The sequence below is a fragment of the Toxorhynchites rutilus genome, chromosome 3, assembly GCF_029784135.1.
Source record: "Toxorhynchites rutilus septentrionalis strain SRP chromosome 3, ASM2978413v1, whole genome shotgun sequence".
Lineage (NCBI taxonomy): Eukaryota > Metazoa > Arthropoda > Insecta > Diptera > Culicidae > Toxorhynchites > Toxorhynchites rutilus.
In genome coordinates, this window is record NC_073746.1 from 123,049,560 (window position 1) to 123,064,312 (window position 14,753).

General features: G+C 39.9%; 1 protein-coding gene and 1 pseudogene across 1 annotated transcript in view; both read right to left on the bottom strand.

Moving 5' to 3' along the window:
• LOC129775456 (extracellular serine/threonine protein kinase four-jointed) overlaps positions 1 to 14,753 on the bottom strand; it is a 216,799-nt gene that overhangs the window by 146,233 nt on the left and 55,813 nt on the right. The gene's annotated exons all lie outside the window — the stretch shown is intronic.
• On the bottom strand, positions 12,363 to 13,384 carry LOC129773465 (putative nuclease HARBI1; annotated as a pseudogene).

Consider the following 14,753-nt stretch of genomic DNA (forward strand, 5'->3'; position numbering starts at 1 on the left):
TCATTCTTCGGTCCTTATCAATTCAACTACATTTTTGTACCAGAAAGTTTCATTATTGAATTTCTATAATAACACTGTAACACTGATTTAGTGTATTCTTCGCGCGTATAGAAGACGTGTTTTGTGACTTCAATTACAGTACCGCTTGAGCGATCAACAGCCTTCGTTGAGGCTGTGAGTTAATTTACTAATAGAAATTTTGTTCACAGCAGGTATGCTGTGTGAAACGTTCGCGTCTCCCTATAATACATATACAGACGCGTCTCTAAAGACAAATAAACTTCCATGTTTAATATTAAAAAAGAACAACCTCACAATTCACTGGATCTGCGACCATTTTCTCAATGCTTTCCGAAAGGCCTTCCTCGAGATAGAGTTTCACTTTTCCTCAATTAGACTTTTTCAAGACTAGAGGCGAATGAACTGAATAAGTTAAGACATCCATAATTGAAAAAATAAACTAAAGACAAACCTCTGTTCTTGAGGCAAATGAAACTTGTAGTTCGGAGCCACTAAAACAGAACAAATAAGTCAACAACAAAATGCTCTCTTCTTAGTCGAACAGCCATCGGAACAATCGTATGCCTGGCGTATAATAAATTTCATTTTATGTCAATGATTCCACAGATTGTAACTCAAGTTGCAAAAGACTCAGTTTGTGTATAATCCTCTAACTATCCACTGTGTAATTCAAAACTATTTTCAGCGGATTGCTAAAGTCTACGCAAATCATCGTCGCATTTCAAAAGTCCAATTCTCAAACTTAACCCTAATCTTAAGAAAATACCCTGATAAGCAGACGATTCAAATCTAAAAATTTCGTAGTCGTACGTCAAAAATGTATCTAGCTTTCAGATTTTTTGAATTGAAATTTGGATAAATATTACGAATTGGAGATTAAAATTTCTCAGGGTTTTGTAAGAACACCAAAGTTTGAACGGAATAGTCTTAAGTGATTGTTATTTTGCGTTCAATATCACTATCCAGGATCAAAGTAGATAAATAATGGAGGAGGTATGCGTAAAACCTGCGCACTGACCTGTGTGCCGCCACATTCTTCCAAACGTAACCGAACGGACCGGAGCGCTGATCCGCTGCGCGGTATTCATCTGTAGGAGGTAGCAAAAAAATCAACTTCGCTCGTTTTCATTCAAATCACCCCTGAATTAGCTACACATATTAGCGCCTAAAATGCTTCCCATTTGCTACCGTATCTATCCATCCGTTCATGTTTCAATGAATCAATGATTGCCAACCCAAGGCCCAGCTCAGCAAAAGCAGCGGCAGCACCAGTAGCAATGGTGGTTGCCCACCGTAAGAGTTTTCCTGCCTTTGTGCGATGGCAACGGATGGGAGATTCAGAGTCTGTGGGAAGTTTTACACACAAGGTGATTTCTTTTCATTACACGCTCATAGATGGTTAGGCATGTTGAGTCCGGGCTATGAGTGTGAATTTTCCACTGGCTCCGGCGTGTTACAACAGGGCTAACGATCGTACAAGTCTGTTTTTTTTCGTGATGAGACCTCTTATCTGGTGGTATAGTTTGTTGTTGTTGTTATTGCTGGGGCGGCATCCAGTTGGTTGCCGATTCGCTTTTGCTTGATGAGCTGATGAGAAGAGTCCAAATTTGCGATTGAGCAGTTTGCAAAGAAGAACTGGGAACAACAAATAGAAGGTGACTTAGACGGTTTTATTTCTAAAGTGGAGCCAGGAAGTCATTCATCTCTGAGATCATCTATCGTAGCCGAACAGTATCATCACCCGGGGACACATTGATTAAACGTACTAATGAAAACAAACTGAAATTTTTGAAGGTTTTATTTATTTAAATTTAAAACTATTTTGCATGACACGTTCAATATTCATCTGCATGTTTATTTCGTCAGTGATTCCCATCGAAACGCTCATTAAATTGCATATAAATTTATGTTTTTCTGGAATTAATTTACACTCAGATGATTCTTATCGAGTTCAGTTACAATTACTATTAAAACAAGTGAGAAAATCCATGTTACAAAAACACCATGAAAGTCAACTTTTGTTTTTCTTGACCAGGCAACCAACGTTGCGGCTCTGTTATCTCGGAAACGGGTGAACCGATTTAAACGCGACGAGTTCCATTTCAAACCCCATTTTGTATCATCTGAGAACTCTTTCAAGTTTTATCAGAATCGATCCACGGGTTCCGGAGATATGGCGGGAACAAATTCAGGAGCCATAAATTCAAAAGCCCAAAACAACACAAATCCGCCATTTGGGGTAAAAATTTCATTATTTCGTCAAAACTAGCTTATAGCGAATTCTTTTTTAAAACTGAATTAGTTCCAAATTGACTCTGTAATAAAAAAAACGTTTTCAGTTTCACGAATGCGGCGGTTTTTTGTGTGCGTTATAAACTGCGTTTCACAACTATAGAACCACTCATTTTTTTCTTAGTATCCAGAGATATGTAAGAAGTCGGAAGTCGGAATTGAAGTATATTTAGAGTTGTGATGAAACATACTCAGAAACGGGAATACTACCTTGAGTTGACTAAATAATATCAGCAGTGTAAGTGGAGAGTTTGGCAGTACCAGAGCAACGAGGCGGTATCTATACATATATACATGTACATAAATAACGAACGTATTGGTGTATGTGCTGCACAAGGAATGGAAAGTTAAGGCAGTTGAGAGTAAGCCCCATTGCTGAACGGTCGTGATATCCACGGTGTGCTAAAGACATTAACCAGCGGATAGAAGCTTGACGGCTTGTGACAAGACGACTGCAAGGATTGCACAAATTGGCACAGTCGGTACGATAAATGGGCTAGTTTTTTTACTCGGATAAAATTTGTTTCTTTTGTTTGTAAGTTGGCCAACGGATGATTGTGAGAGACGAATGCAACACAAAAAAAAAATCTGGCCCGATAGTGGCTAGAAGTACAATAATTGTAAATGGCGGATTGCGCTGATGAAAAAAAAGAATTGTCTGGCTGGAAGTGGAACAGTTGCAAATGGCGGATTGAGTAGCAAGACTGGTCGAGCTCATGCATATGCCTACGAGTTCGGTTGAAGCAGAAGTCTTGATCAAAACAAAGTGAATACAAGCGAAGTGGATTGAAACGAAGTGGATTATGATGAAAAATATAACGAAGTGGATTACAATGAAGATTAAAACGAAGTGGATTGAACAAATTATGAAAATGAAGTGGATCAAAATCGAAGTGGGTTTAAAGAAGAAAGATTTGCAATGAAGTGGATTACGATGAAAATAAAACGAAGTGGATTGAAATGATTTGACTAGAACATATCCATGATGAAGTAGGGTTGAAGTCTTTTGTTTTGTTATTTTCTTTTTTTTGTCATAAGTAACATTTCAGATGAATGACGAAGGCGGACATCGTTGGGCGTTGGCAGTGATACGGTAGATGCACATGATCTAAGGAAGGAATAGGTGGAGTTGCGCAGATCCTTCGAGCTCATTATTGAGATGAAGAATATCGAATCTCAACACGAGTAGTTGGTGGCGATGCTGGATTATGGTGGTAGACGATTGTAGCGCATCTCCTATAACTTGAAGCTCGTTCAAGAGGAAGTTGTTTTGAAACCTGTGAAAATATTGATACCACCACAATTTACTGAATATGACAACGCGGTCAAGATGCTCAACAAGTTTTTTGTGAGCAAGAAAAAAGATATAAAACAAACAGGAGATGAGTCATTGAACCAGTTCGTACTCAGGGTCAACGGGTAGCTTGATGCGAATTCGGAGAGAGTGAAGAAGGGTAGGTTCGCCCTCAGATCGCGGTGTGTGCTCAAGATGAGCGAGCTCGGATGGATCTAATAGAACTCGATGACTTGACGAATTTCGCGATTAATCGAAGAATTCTAATGCAGCGAGAGAGGGTTAAACCGTTAAATCAGGAGGGAACAGTAGCATTGGTGAACCAAGGGTGACTTCGTCGAGAAACCTCGGACAATTGTGGCTCGTGCGATTCTGGATTCCGTCAAAAGGAGGGAAGGCATCGATCAGTGGGTCGCCGGAATTCCCGGAGTGGCTTCAGGTTTGGAGAACAGACAGCGGGCGGTGGTTCGAGTATTTAGTGTACGCGGTATTGGTCGTGGAAACATTAAGGCAATTCTCCTCATGGATCGCGGTGTCATCGGTGTGGTGACGCCGCCCATTTCGTTCAGATGTATCAAAAGAGCGGTGTTGGAAGGTTCAGAGCCGGTTGGATGCGTTCAGTGAGAGAGTCTAGCGCCGTGTCGGAGGCGGATGGTTAGAGTGAGGAGGACAGGACACAGGACACTGTCCATGCTTGTCGGACTTGGCTTGGCAGGCATTGTCGGACTTGACTTGGCTGGCATCAGGTATGGGGCCAGAAGGGACTAAACTGCAAGAAGGAGTGTAACATTTTGCGACATTTGGAACGCTAACGTTTCTTATACGCTCACTGCCTCTCGCGTACGAATACGCACTTTAGTAATTACTTTTGGTTTTTTTCGGACAAGGAGAGGGATGTAGAGTTGTGATGAAACATACTCAGAAACGGGAATACTACCTTGAATTGACTAAATAATATCAGCAGTGTAAGTGGAGAGTTTGGCAGTACCAGAGCAACGAGGCGGTATCTATACATATATACATGTACATAAATAACGAACGTATTGGTGAATGTGCTGCACAAGGAATGGGAAGTTAAGGCAGTTGAGAGTAAGCCCCATTGCTGAACGGTCGTGATATCCACGGTGTGCTAAAGACATTAGCCAGCGGATAAAAGCTTGAGGGCTTGTGACAAGACGACTGCAAGGATTGTACAGTATATAGTGTAGGATATAATAACTATCTTCATTTAAAAGACTGGCCATTTGAACTTTATTGTTGTGGTCAGGCGCGAAACATTAAAAAAAACTAAAACTTCAGTGTTTCATAACTGTAGAACCAGATGGAAAAACGCACACTCCTTTACAAAATTAAGGTCAATTTCACATAAATTACAATATGTTTCTAATTCGTAGGTCATCTTTAGTTCTCAATCACTTCGATTAACCCATTCGGGGTGGTTTCGACCAAGCCGCGTCATGTTGTAGTGTGTATTTCGTTGTACGCAGGGGATACTGCTTGTTTAAGCTCTATAAATCACTCATACTGCTTGTAAGCTGCACCTACTATTCGTACGATCACTTCTCATAAGTTCTTAATAGGGGTTTGATCTGTTAAACAAGCTGACAAGTCCAGAATCTGAAGCCCCTTCTCAATAAACCATACCTTGACTTTCCTGATGTCATGAATTGATGCCAAATTACCCAATTATCACATGGTTTTTGATGTAAAAACAGCAGTAAATGATTCGTGTTCATTCGTGTTGATGATAAGCTTTCTAAACCAGTTCTTTTTGAGAAAATTCTCCCCAAACCGTAAAAATCCCATCTCCAAAGCTGCGGGTCCAAAAACTAATATGGAACCTATCCCATGGATTTCACTATTTCAGGAGAGCTTGTCTGATAAAATAAAATTAAATTTAAATAGAATTTCTTCATACTGGAAGGACTTACGGAAAATGTCATGTAAATTTTTCAACTCGTAACTTTGCAGGCGGCAGTTTGATGGTTTAAGGAAAATATTTTCGAAACGTCCTGGTTCAGATAGCTTATCATCAACACCAGTGTACAGTCAGAAGTGCAATGAACTACTTCAGAATCATTTACTTCTGTTTTGCATCAAAAGCACTGTGATGATGGGGTAATTTGGCATCAATTCATAACATCCGGAAAGTCAAGGTATGGTTTATTGAGAAGGGGCTTCAGATTCTGGACTTGTCAGCTTGTGAAACAAGATACACACTACAACATGGCGCAACTTGGTCAAAACCGCCCAGAATTGGTTATTTGAACTGATTGAGAACTAAAGATGACTTAAGAACTAGAAACATATTGTAATTCATGTGAAATTGACTTAAATTTTGTAAAAAAGTGAGAGTTTTTTTTCCATCTGGTTCTATAGTTATGAAACACCGGAATTTTGTTTCTTTCAATGTATCGCGCCTGAACTCAACAATAAAGTTCAAATGGCCAGTCTTTTAAATGAAGATAGTTATTATATCCTACACTATATTTGAAGTATATAGTCAACCGACTTCTTACATATCTCTGGAAACTCAGAAAAAATGAGTGGTTCTATAGTTGTGAAACGCAGTGTATAGTCTGATTTGCTTATATTCGCGATGACAAATGTAGAGTGTCGACGTCTGGTGGCTATGTTAGTGTTTGGGAAGTAAATTATTCTCTATCAAAACAGAAGGGCCAAGTGTAGTGTAAAAATATAAAAGTTTGAATTCAATTTTCTACTTCATATTGTTTGATTACCTAACACATGTAGTCCTGACACTCACTTAACCTTTTGTCGATGCATTTCCTGTTTTTTTCCACAAATAATTACTATTATAATATACAATCATCATCAGACATAGTTTTCGTTCAATATGTTTTTACAATTCCGGGAAAAACCTTATATTTCATCACATAAAATAAAAAAACGATACGTTAAAGTAAATTTTCATTCATAATTTTGATTTTGAAAGCATGTTTATTCCACCTGAATATCCATCATTATTTTCGCCTCCCAATGAAAGCACACGAATCTTAATGCCGTCTACGCGAATATACTCTTCAAAATCAGAATCCGAATTGGATTACTATTCTAATAATACAGAAGCAACAGCTGCAGGTTTTCCATTTTCATAGTCCTAATTTTTAGATTTTCCAAAACAATACTCGGAACATGACAGTTCACTAAAGTTGTATTGGTGAACCCGAGTGCGAACCTGTGAAACATCTCAGTGCGTAACTAACAGCTTTCGGGTTGAACCCTTGGATTATCTATATAGATTTCTGTCTGTCTGTCTCGGAAACTACTGAACCGATCAACATGCAAATTGGTATGTAGGGGTTTTTGGGGTCGGGGAAGGTTTTCGTGATAGTTTGAGACCCCTCCCTCCTCTCTAAGGGGGGGCTGCCATACAAATAAAACACAAATTTCTACATTACTCGGAAATTAATCAAGCAATTGAAACGAAATAGGTTTTAGAGAGCAATAAATGGTTTTACGGTGGTCAGATACTCCTCCCCCCTCTCAAAGGGGGGATGGGGGTTGTGTTGTGCTGCCATACAAATGAAACACTAATTTCTGAAAACTCTGGAATGAATCAAGCAAACGAAACCAAATTTGCCTGTAGAGGTTTTAGGATGCAATAAATGTTTCTATGGTGGTTGGACACTCCTTCCCCCACTCTAAAGGTGGGCTGTCATACAAATGAAACACAAATTTCTGCATAACTCGAAAACTAATCAACCAAACTTGGCACGTAAAGGTTTTAGGGGCACGAAACGTTTCTATGATGAATATACTCCTCCCTCTCTCTAAGGGGGGCTACCATACAGATGAAATACAAACTTCTGCATAACTCGAGAACTAATCAAGCACAATTTGGGATGTGAGGGTTTTAGGGTATGAGAAATGTTTCTATGATGGTATGACACCCCTCCCTCCTCTGGAATTGTGAGGGAGTTCCATAAAAATATTACACATATTTCAACCAAAAATATATAGAAAGATCAAATGCACAATACCCTACTCCTCGCAGCTGACAGTGTAACAGTGATGTTGGTATTATATCATAGCAGCAGTAGTAGCATACATTTCCACTTCATTTCCTTCTTCAGCAGACAACGGTGGAATAGGTAAGCCACGCTTAATATTTCCTCTCTGTATCGGGTGATTTCACTGTAGGATTATACAAACAGCATTGAGGAACCCGTGCAGTGAATATCAGAAGTTTCACATTGGCGATCCTGCCGGACATTTTATGTTTTTTGGACAAAAAAAAACGATACGTTAAATATTCAGTGAAATCATCCGGCATAGAGGAAAGAAATTTAAGAAAATGGCGTGTTGGGACAACCGTCTGTGAAAATAAATGGCGTGTCGGGACAACCGCCTGAGATGTTGCGTGTTGGGACAACCGCTTGCAAAAAGTGACGTGTCGGGACAACCGTCTATAAGAATGCGTGTTGGGACAACCGCTTGCAAAAGGGGGCGTGTCGGGACAACCGCCTAAAAAAACTGCGTGTTGGGACAACCGCTTTTGAAAAAAATGGTGTGTCGAAGAAACCACCCAATATCGAAAAGAAACAGCGAGCTGGGAAATGCTCGTTCAGTAACAATAGTTCTCAGGAAACAACATTGGATGCACTGAAGCAGATGATAGCTAGAAGTGTCGTGACATTCCGGCGTATGAAGCGACGACAAGTAATACGAACGTCCGATGCGACCAAATCGAACCTTTCTTAAAAAAACGTAAATGCAAACAAAATGCGGGAAGGGTGGTTCGAATATATTGGAAGCTCTGAGATCGCAGCATTTCTATCTAACGTGTGTGACCTATACAACGGTCACAACTGCTTTTTCTTTCAATGGGTGAAGAATTGCAGGGTATTGTACGAGTATGTAAGTTGAGGCCAAACCTGACGAAAGGTCATTGCTACACAACTTTTATTAAGAACAACGAAAGTAATTTTTGATGAACAATCGACACCGCGGTTGAGCACGAAGCATTTTCGTGCACAAGACAACGATCCGAGAAATCGATTATGAGTTTCCAGGTCAGACCAATGAAGAATGTACGTCTTCGTGAGTATAGTGCAGCAGATCAGGATCGTTTCGTCAGGGCTCAGTTGCTCAAGGGCATGTCCAACAGCGAACTTGCTAGAACTGCTAGCACATTTAGTTACGGAGTAAAATTCATCGTACAATCGGCAACGAGAGGTGAAGTGTATGTAATAGGAGGGCTCACTGGAATAGGTGCTGCCCGTATTGAAATTGAAATGCAACAAATGCGGTCAACTTGGGCATTTTGCTGCAACTAGAACGCGTTAATGTCGTCCTGGAATTCAACTATAAAAGGTGAAACACTCCAACTGGAACTGGAAGCTTTGTAGTAGATTTCAACTTATCCATCAGGAACGGAATATTTGACAAAACTCATTTGTGTCGTGATTCCAGTTGAACTTCAAAAAACAGCGAAATTTAAAAGCATTTTACGAGAGCGAGTATGGTGACCTGGCATAGCCACAGATGTTGATCAATGGTTCATGCGAAACTTGTGCCATAAATGGTAGACCGGTGAAACCAATTCCAATGCAAAAGATATTCACTCCTAAAACGGTTTGGGAGCGAATGCGCTCGATTCCAATAGTTCACCATTTAATACTGAAGAATATGGAAGCTATTGTTGTGGAACAGACAATATTCACTACACCATTTTTCCCACAACAAAATGGGTTAGTCGAAAAATTCATGAGAATTTTTAATAAAGCTAACCGGGAACAACTACAATGATGGGCTGCAGGCTGCAATACAGCCGAATAATGCTGCTGCCCACTAAACCACCAGTTTATCCAGAGGAAGTCATGCTGAAAAAACCAGGGTGGTTTCACTATTGAACCGAGGATAAGCGCATATTGATGAACAGTTGCTCAACGAAAGGGACGCAAAGACGAAACTGTCTTCGAAAAAGTATTAGGATAAAACGCGAGACGCTAGACCGTGCAATGTTCAGCCTGGCGACACCGTAATAACCGAGCAATAATCTAAAACTAAGGGAGATTCAAGATTTGACAATGGACGTTAGGTTGTAGTACAAGAGCATAATGGTAGCTAACTCTTGAATGACAATGATGGTATCCGCTCAGACGACATGTCACTCGAACGATAAAAGTGTATTCATGGCGAAAAGTAGAAACTAAAGAACAGAGTCCGGAGGAAATTCCAAAAGCAAGTAGAGGAAAAAAGAGCTCCTGGTTATTCATCTGACTGTGCGATTGACAAGGATCATTCAAACGGTTTTACCTTCACTATTGATCATCAGACAGACACACCTAAAATAAAACAGTGTAAGCGAGTAATATATAAATATATGTTTTTTTTCAAATTCCACTTAAACTTCCGCTATGCATGCAAAATAATGTCATTGATATTTCTATTCCAAAATAATCAACTGAATGATTCAAAAACAAGAAAATAATAGACAGCGCAATCAATGAATTTTGACAGTTGGTGTGTTATCGAGTGCGTGCAGTACTTGTTTCTATCGCTGCGCGTTGAGTACACAGATGGCACCCAGAGAGAGTGTCGTAATTTTTTTATTTCCTACCCTATAAAATATGTGGACATGTGGCAAACTATATTAGTTATAGATAGATAATCCAGGTCAGAATTGACCGTGAGGACTGTAATCAGAGAAAATTCACGCAGCAGAATATTTTTAATCATATTTTTTGGAATATTCCGTATCGTAGATTGAAAAAAATATAAATTGGAATGACAGACAAAAGACAAACAAAAACAACACAAAAAGAAGAAGGGAGAAGGGAGATGTGAGGTGCGTGGAAGAAAGATCAAATGCACAATACCCTACCCCTCGCAGCTGACAGTATAACAGTGATGTTGGTATTATATCATAGCAGCAGTAGTAGCATACATTTCCACTTCATTTCCTTCTTCAGCAGACAATGGTGGAATAGGTAAGCCACGCTTAATATTTCCTCTCTGTATCGAGTGATTTCACTGTAGGATTATACAAACAGTATTGAGGAACCCGTGCAGTGAATATCAGAAGTTTCACAATTCCAATCAAACATGACAATTGAAAATTTTCGGAAAATTTTGAAGGAAAAAGGGAAAATTCGGAAAATTAAATTCCTAAAGGGTGTGTCACATCAAATTGCATCACGGAAAAAACGCTGTAGAAATTTAATTTTTAGGAACTATATCTTCAGCTTTCGCTTATAATCAGATAAGAGTATATAGATCACGTTGGCCATGCTTCATTGTCAATTTTTCGTAAATTTGGAAAAATGTCGTTGAACGAAAAAGAGCGTCGTGAATTAATCCTGTGCACTCATTTCGAGAATCCGGAGTTGTCACATCGGGACATCGGTAAGATGCTGGGAATCGTCCAATCCACGGTCAGCAGAGTACTAAAACGATACTTCGAGAACCTAACCATCGACCGGAAGGTGAAGAACGGCAAAAATGGATGCTCCGTCAGTGAAAAAGATCACAAGCGCGTTGTTAAGCAGTTTAGACGTGATCCAAGAAGTTCGGTCCTGGATGTCGCCAATAAGCTGAATTTGTCAAGTTCATTCGTCCAGCGGACCAAGCAGCGGGAGGGCCTGCGTACATACAAGGTTCAGAAGGCTCCTAACCTCGACGAAAGGCAAAACATGGTGGGGAAGACACGAGCCCGGAAGCTGTACACCGAAATGCTGACGAAGCCGCATTGCCTGGTAATGGACGACGAAACCTACGTCAAAGCGGACTTTCGTCAGCTGCCGGGCCTGTTTTTCTTCTCCGCAGAGGACAAATTCAGCGTTCCGGAGGAGATTCGCAAGCAGAAACTATCCAAGTTTGCCAAAAAGTACATGATGTGGCAAGCGATCTGCTCTTGCGGAAAGCGGAGCGCCCCCTTCGTGATGACCGGCACGGTAAACGGGCAGGTTTACCTTAAGGAGTGCCTACAGAAGCGCTTACTACCACTATTGAAGCAGCACGAGGGCCCGACCATCATCTGGCCGGATCTCGCTTCGTGCCACTATTCAAAGGACGTGTTGGAGTGGTACGAAGCCAACGGGGTCAACTTCGTGCCAAAGGAAATGAACCCGCCCAACGCGCCGGAGCTTCGCCCAATAGAGAAATATCCGGAAGAACCCAAAAGTTGTGAAATCGGAGGCAGACTTCAAGAGAAAATGGATTTCTGTTCAAAAAAAAAAACTACAACCTGACGTTGTACAGAACCTTATGGACGGGGAAAGAGGAAGGTGCGAGCATACGGGCTTGGGCTCGAAGTATGAATAAAAAGAAAATGCCAAAAGTTGTTTAATAGTTTTTATTTAACTGTCTAAAATTTTCAAAAGGATCGGTCTACTGGGCGAATTTCTACAGCGTTTTTTCCGTGATGCAATTTGATGTGACACACCCTTTATTCCCATTTCTCTCCTAAAACTGTTCTTCAAAGAACTTTTATAGTTTTTTAATTCTTTTTTTATATTCCAGATACGTGGCAGAACACAACAAACAGTGTGCGAGGAGCAACTTATGTTCCTGAAAAAGCAACAAGATTATACGGATGTATTGTAAGCCAACCAAGAAGAGCGATACCATAAAGAAATGGAGCTGTTGGTTCTGAAAAAGGAAATTGCTGTCCTGAAAATCAAAAAACTCAAAGAGAACATGATCATCTGAAAGTGTATATATTTTTTTGTATATATTTTTTAAATTAAAGTTAAATTAATAAAGTTTTAAAGGCAGAATATTTTTTATATTATAACTGATTTCTAATGTGCAAGGCAATTGCATCTCGACGACGTTGTCCTCTATGGCGAATAGAGTTTCCATCATCGACTCCCCCATTGAACTGTACATAGTTTGGCTGAAGTAACTCTTCCGGCAACGTGAAATCTTCATCATTCATTATCTTCGCCACATTATGGAGCACGAAGCACGCAAAGACCATCTGTGGGACTCTTTCCGTTGATATGCGGACTTTTGATTGCAAAATGGGAAATCGTTGTTTAGCTTGTCCGAATACCCGTTCGATTATCACCCTTTCGCTATAGGGTATGCTTCATCTGCTAGCATAACGGCATCGCTGTTGTTGTCGGAGAGTATTTCACGAATGGCGGAATTTCTCGATATTCTCGCATCGTGGACAGAACCAGGCCACCGACACTCCACACTCTTGAACATTTCTCGTCCTTTGCACGTTGCCTGAACGTTAAATGACGTCAATCCTTTACGATTGACGAATTCATCGGCAAAATGGTGTGGCCGTTTTATGAGCACATGAGTGCAGTCAAGAGCCCCTATGCAGTAAGGGAACTTGTACTTTTTGATCCATAATTTCTTTTCGTGTTCAAATTGGGAATTTAATCCACTCGTGGGATTTTTCAACGATCGCTCGACACGTTTGCCAGACAGTTTTGCAAACGGTCGTTTGGTGTAGACCCAAATCCTCACCAACTCCCACCTAGAAAATCGTATATCTGTTTTTTTTTTGCAATGCCAGTAAGTAATGAAGAGCATACCTGGAATCCGGGATCGCCCACATAACGCAGGAAACATTTCATTTTTTGTATGTTTTGCAACGCTCCCCCTCTGGTTTCCTCATAGTTGGGTTCTTGCTAAGAAACCTACATTTTCGCGACTAAACCTGTACAACTGCTTGAAATTGTCGTCATTTCCCTCTCTGCGTATTTTGTATGTTTTGGTAGCCCGATTTTTCTCAAATGAAGGACCGATGTCACAAACGAGCGGAAAAGGAATATTTGGCGCATCATAATACATTTTTCACTTGTTTAAATGTAAGATAGCAGCACTAAATATTAATCGCATAAGATAAACAAAAGAGTTTTCAGAAGCAAAGTACGCTCATGAGCATACTTGATAATAACAAAGTAAATACTTGATAAATGCTGTTTTATTCATACGAAATCAAGTAAACTTCCATTTTCGAAAAGTTCATACTCAGTTGCCAGTTTTATTCATACCAAACGTAGTAAATACTTAATGTCACTGCTCGAATGCGTGATTCAAGTAAAGTAAAGCTGAGTTTTGTTTTTATTCATACGACCTATTGGGTGTTGAATAATTCAATTCATATTTAGGCATGAATTTATCTGATAATATATTCTGTCAAACATACACCGGAAATTTGAGTTTTAAATCTTCCCGCTCAACAATTTTCATTTTTTGCCGGTGGTTTCAATGTCATTCAGGTTTTTCACAGCGTCATTAGGAACAAGTTACCCTTTTTTGCACGGTGATTTTCGATACGAATAATTCTATTGGTAAAAAAAATGTGTGAAATCATTTATTGCAAAAAAAAAACTCGTGCCGTTACGTTGAAAATGTTGCAGAATACAATTGGTGACTCAACTATGTCGGAATCACGGGCGAATGAATGATATGAGGCATTCAAAAACGCCCGAGAAGAGATGAACAGTTTGCCACGTCAGAGACGACCATCAATCTCTTCAAGTGAGGAAAACATCGACAAAATAAGAGGAATGGTGCTCAGAAATCGTTGTTTAACCATAATACATAATGGTGGAAATTTCCATCATACCATTGAATTCCCAAAAAACAAGAACAAGATCACTTTGAGTTGATCGTGTCTGGACCTTGATTTAAATCACCAATAAAGAAAAAAGACGGGTGGGTAATGTTGGGGATATAACCGGAGAGACGTAGGACTAAACCAATTCCATTTTATAGCGGAGGCCAAATTGGATTTTTCAAGATAATGGAATACGCAGTATTATTTTGACAGCAGAAATAAAGGTGTGGAATGGTATGGAAATTTTCTTGACAAGCCTTGACCATTCAATTTTTCAGTTTTCACCTATTGCCCGTTGTTCTATTGATAGCAAATTTATGTCTGCTACAAAACCAGTCCGTTTTGTTTTGCATACTGCTTTCCATGTATATCTGTAAATTCATAATTATCATAAAGATAAATCGTCCAGCTCAAACCTTTGTAGGGGTATGAGGTGGGACCATCATCATCATCATCATAGTGAGGTCCTCAGATCAATCGATACACCGCGCGAAAATTCCTAACACCACCAACTAACTAATCGACCCAATGTGCACACGAGCAAATCGTTCACACTAATGCTTCCGACCCACAACCTCGGGATTGCCGCTACATAAT